The 6,000-nt window shown below is 30.4% G+C and overlaps 2 protein-coding genes across 3 annotated transcripts in view; one reads left to right on the top strand and one right to left on the bottom strand.

Annotated features, from left to right (window-relative positions):
- Positions 1 to 6,000, bottom strand: part of LOC115238513 (hormone receptor 4-like) — a 55,148-nt gene that overhangs the window by 45,733 nt on the left and 3,415 nt on the right. The window lies entirely within an intron of this gene.
- Positions 1 to 6,000, top strand: part of LOC115238611 — a 212,054-nt gene that overhangs the window by 33,843 nt on the left and 172,211 nt on the right. The gene's annotated exons all lie outside the window — the stretch shown is intronic.

A 6,000-nucleotide genomic window follows, 5' to 3' on the forward strand; every position in this document is an offset into this window, starting at 1 on the left:
TACTCGTTGTTGCACGTGTCAGGGTCAAATGATGTCATTGGGACATAAGAATTCTCGTGATGGCATTTGTTGTAATTTATGATTTTGCCGATCGTTTACGATTTTGTTGGTCCAAAAAGAGGAATGTCGCACCGTTAAGAAATTGATCGAAAAATGATTGAATCATCTTTTTACATTCATGTTTTATTAATAGCTGAAATATGGAAAAGTTAATTTTTCTAGGTCACACATTTTTTTGATCTGTTCCTAGTCACATATTTTTTTTCACTATGTCTTGTCGCAATCTTAGCTATCTAGGGTACTTGAAAAAAAATCTAGAAAAATTTATATATATTCCTTGACATCTCTCTAGAAAATAATCACGTACAACAAAAGTTAAAAAATAAATTTAAAAAATTTTTTTTATCAAAGCCATCGGGATATTCTATTGTTAAAGTATTGATACGGTCGAAATGACCCATATTATGATAACCCTTTAAGGATTAAATGAAGTACGAGATAGAGTTTTTTTTTTTCTAAAAGTAGCGTGAATTCGGCTAATTTGCATTTTTGTAAATAATCGTGTAAAGAATTGCAAGTATCTCTTTTTGCAAGAGAAGCTCACGAATTCTTGGTTACAATTGTTTTAAGCATTTTTCTTCTGCTTTATTTTTTACATTATTTTTAAGAATAATAATTCATGTCAGTTTATGATAGTTTCATCTTTAAGCTGCTGATTAAACTTGCCGGAAATATATTTCTAAATGTAAATCGAAAAAATCTCGTTTAAAATTAATCGTTGAAAAATATATAATTTAAATAAGAATATATAATTAGTCAGAAATTGTTTCACATATCGTTTTGCTTTATAGTAAAACTGTTCCTTACGTATAAGTTTTCTGCTTAGAATCATTTGTGCCATTTTCATGATATCATAGCATATTCTTGACATATCAATGTGTACTCGATGTATCAATGGCAAACACTGTCATTTATATCTTGATTTTTTTGCAACAAGACGGCGACCGATAGTCACATTCGTCCATATCTCGTTTCGAAACGGAAGCTTTCGAAATTGAATGATGCCCATCAATGCCACTTCTGATAAACACAAGGCAATTTTATTCTGTACAAATTTTTTTAAATTAATCTAATTAATTTAATAGTTTAATTTGCTCTTAATGCTAAAAAGATATTTAAACTATTAAACACTCTCTGCAAGTGTCATTACATTTTTAATTAAATACGAGATCACAAAAAATGATTTTTATTGCATTCAATTCATTTGTGATCGTATATAAATTAGAAATATAATTATGAAAAAACTTGCATGAATTAATATCAAAATCTTTATTTTTTTTTCAAGTTTCTTTCAATTATCCATCGAAACAAATTCTAATCTATTGCAAAATAAAATATGAAATAAGCGTTAATTAAATTTCGAAGTCTCGAATTAGATACTCGAGTTTGATAAAAACTGAATTCTTTATTAAAGGGTGATTTAATCTTGGAGCTATATTCTCTTATTAAAAATGCAGTACCTAGATCAGAAAAATACACGTGTCAGAGTTAGATGCTAAGCTAACTGTTCCAAGAAATCGTAAAAACTTATGCATGAATCGTTATGCGCTCGTATATATACTTGCTGCATGTCGCGATTATTGGCGAGTGTATATTTAGTTTTAGATTGGCATAGGTCGAAGCACGCGGAGAAGAGTCCGCTGGCTCGTTATCTGTTTTCTACGCGCGTAGCCTCCATAGGTCGGGATCTAGCCGGTTATAATCAGCCACGCGATTATTACTAAGGCTAACAATAAGTAAAAATCGCGGTAACGGCGTCGCGTTTCCAAGATCGGACCTCCGCGCTTCGAAGACGGTCAACCATGTTGTTGCATGCGCGAGTGCTGATTTTTTCCGGAGAGTAATTTATAAAGACTGTTTGTTTTATCCTCAGCTATACGATACGGATACATACTTTTGCCGCGGACAAAACTTTACTTTGATTTCGTTCTTTTTCGTTGTTGCGAGCAGTTTATGTTGAACTGTGCTTTTGTTGAACGTCGCCATTTCTGTTTATTTGTTTCGTGAATATTATGAATAAAAGTTAGCTGTCGTTGCTTACGAAATATAAAATGGGAGTAATTTTAACGGCAATTGAATTTTTATTAAAATTTTTATCATATTAATTACTATTTGATAGTCATATATGATAATACTATAGAGATAGAGGATATCACAAATATATTTATGTATAATTAAATTATTATATCCAGTGATATATTTACATAATTTTATTCTTTTCCAAGAATTTATTTTCTTGCAAATCACCCTTTAAAACACACCATAGAGACGGTACTCAATCATGGGCAGTTATTTTAGTTTTATAGCGTTTTATTAGTTTTGAAAATTTTCTCTGTTTGATTATGAAGTACATTAAATCTCTCTCTCTCTCTCTCTCTCTCTCTCTCTCTCTAACTGGGTGAAATTTTAGCTCCTAGCGTTAAGTAGATCAAAGGTCAGACAATTCGCAAGTAAAATTTTAGTTTCCCGAACGCGCACTCTGCACATGTATAAAAAGAGTAAAGAAGAAAAAAATATGCAACTTATATTTTAATGTATTCTTAGGGCATAAAACTTAAAAGTGGAAATGGAATATGCAAGATTAGAATTATGAATCGATGACAGGGCACATCAAATCTACGTCAATCTAAACTTTACTAAAATTGTACAATTTCATAATTTTGATTTAAATTCATGCTTATTATATATTTCCAGTATGTAAGAAATTAGTTAATTAATTATATCATTTCAGGATTATCTCTCTTATAAGTCACTTAAAACTTTTTAAATTCTTTTTGTTTTAAATTCTGATATTTCTCTACGTCTATTTTATAAAAGAAACTATTGTATTATTCGTCGAACGTGTAGAGAACATTGAATCGTAGAATCTATTGTAGCCGCCACGTCTCACCGATCGCCAATTAAACGACCACGATAGATTTTCTAAGCGATACGAGTCACTCTCGTGGCGGCGCCGATGACGATCCACATCGAGGTCTCCTCGACGGGAATTGGCCATGGTTAATAATTGCCCTCGTGTGCGGTATCGCGTGTTACGTGAGTAGTATAGTCCACGCGGCGAGCAGTTGCTGATAGTGCGTGCGCATATATATATACATAGAACGTCATACACTCGTACGCGTTTATACCCGACCTATCTCAACCTCCGTCATCGGGAGAGGGCGAATGCCCAGTATGAACAAGAGGAGGTTAGACTAGGTACGGGAACATCACTAACGGCTGCGCTCATCCGCCAGAATAACTGGCTGCTTTTACGCGAGTCTCACGTGGCGAGATTATCCTTTGTAAATTGATTGCGATTCATTTTTTCAATTGCATGTAGCAATTAGATTCAGTATTTGTGCATAAAATGATAAATATGCAATACATTCTCATTGATATAAAAATATAACATGCTTGTAAAGTATCAAAACAGTTCGAGAACAATCATGCATAATGAAATTTGGGAATGATGCGTTTCGGTGCACTAAGCGTACGTATTGGGTACGTCGTAGCAGCCAACGAGATTGCGTTATTTGTGTACTTAAATTAGGCATATAGACTTTAACTTAATGATCAGCTGTAAGCGCCGTGAGGTTGGTGCCAAACATAATTTAGTTCGATTCAATCTCTCATCGATATTATTGTAAACATAAGCTCAACAATCTACAAATATAATTCAATCTTACAGTGAATAAGCGGTTCAATGAACACTAAAGCATATATTATCCACCGTTACTGTGTGTATATTTGTGTGAATCGCTCTATAAATATTCTTTTTTATCAAGGGGAAGAAATAGTAAAAAATATATATATCGCATTTTACACTACGAAAAAATATATAGCCGGTAAATTATATTTGAAATTATCTTAAATTATGCGATTGATTCTGAGGAGAAGTTGAAAAATTCAAACAGATGTTTCTTTTACGTAGATACAATTCTACACACAGAAAAATATTATTCTATTGCTAAGTAAAATGATTACTCAGTTTACTTTACTTCTTTTAAGTAGCAGTTATTTTTAACAAAGAATATTTTCTTAATAATAGTCTTAAAATAGATTTGTCACAAATTTTAGAAATACTCATTATCATGTACTCAAAAAAAGTAAATATTTTCTTTTGAAGAATATTATAAAATTTTATCAAAGAAAAGTCAGATATGGTTATTAACAAAGAATATTTTCTTAATAATAGTCTTAAAATAGACTTGTCACAAATTTTAGAAATACTCATTATCATGTACTCAAAAAAAGTAAATATTTTCTTTTGAAGAATATTATAAAATTTTATCGAAGAAAAGTCAGATATGGTTAATTTAACGTAAGAAAATTTATTAGATCAGAAAAATTTAATGTATTTCTTTCAATTATATAATTTAATATTCTTGATTGAAGTATTAAATTTATTAGGATTCAGAATATATTTTGAATAAATTTGATATTTATGATGAATTTATGATAGATTTGCGGATATATGAACTTTTTAAATACTTGAAACAAGTAATATTTGTATATAGTATGTATTTTTCTGTGTGTAGTTTTCTTTTTTTGTGTCAAAAGATTAATTATCAAAGACTCATATGTTATCTTCAACTCTTCAATATGATATCTTTGTTGATAGTGATGCAATTTTTAATCGGGTTTTTTATTTTAGATTTTCGTATCCTGCAATTTGCTACAATTTTACGCAATGCATGTCTCGCATTAAGGCCTCTAGTATGGTCCTTAACGACAAATATTACACGTTTGCATCAGAGAGACACGCGTTTCTGCGATATGTGCGATTTATATGTGATGTGTGCGTATCATGGCCACCGAGAAATTACGAACCGCGCGAGAGCAAAGTCGGTCTGGATTAGAACCGCCATGGACTGCTGCGCGCGCTCATCCGCCAGAATAACTTTGAGTCTGCATAATATTGTACATGGCTCTCGTGTTTCGGCGCATCATTCTTATCGCAAACCGTGCAATTTAATGCGACGGTATTAAAACCGGTGGTTCTAGCATTCTGATTAACACCATAAACATATTATATTATGTTGCAACCATATACTTGTCATAATTATAGAGTTTCTCGATCTATATATTATCTAAAATCGTATCTAAAAACGTAATCATCATATCAAAAAACCGCCAATCTAGTGGATAAAAAGTTAAAAAAAAGATTTATGTTATACGAAGATCAAATTCATCAAATTATTTAATTCAATACTACTATTTGCAAATGGAGATAAAAAAAGAGAATTTATGAGATAATTTTTGATGTATTTTTGGTACTAAAAGTTACTCTTGTTTAAAATTATTCATATATTTACAAGCTTGTTATGTAAAATAATATTATTCATGACTAGCAATATGATTAAATGTATCAGGTATTGTATTTAAAATTAATAGTGATCTCTCTCTCTCTTTCTCTCTCTGTACGTTAAAAAAAGCATTTCTCGCAACAAGAAATATCCACAGCTATATTATTGAATTATTCTTTTGAATATATTGTGCCAAACATATCAACAAGAAATACATACATATATATATTTATTTATTTATTTATATTTTGAAATCTGCTTATTTCAATGCTATTCATACGCCGAACATCACCTTATCGCGTTTAGCAAACATAGAGAAGTGCAAATGCAACGTTAAAAAATGCATTCGAACGAATGTATCGAGATGTATAATATAAATATTTTGCGGTTAAATATCAATCCTTATGCAAAAATATCTATGCAGTCTGACTTCAAAGTCACTATCGATCATTTTCAACTTTTGAATATGTGTTTAGTATTCAATATTATTACCACTTTTCATCATGTTTATTTTCTATGATGTATGTATAATTTATTCTACCTTCAATCTCTAGAACTATCTTAAGCAATGTCATTGTTTTATATTTCTAAATAGAAAAATTTCATTGAATTTTTTTTTTTTTTTTTTTTTTTTTTTTTTTTTTTTTTTTTT

The sequence above is a fragment of the Formica exsecta genome, unplaced genomic scaffold (genome assembly GCF_003651465.1).
Source record: "Formica exsecta isolate Colony F162 unplaced genomic scaffold, ASM365146v1 scaffold115, whole genome shotgun sequence".
Classification (NCBI taxonomy): domain Eukaryota; kingdom Metazoa; phylum Arthropoda; class Insecta; order Hymenoptera; family Formicidae; genus Formica; species Formica exsecta.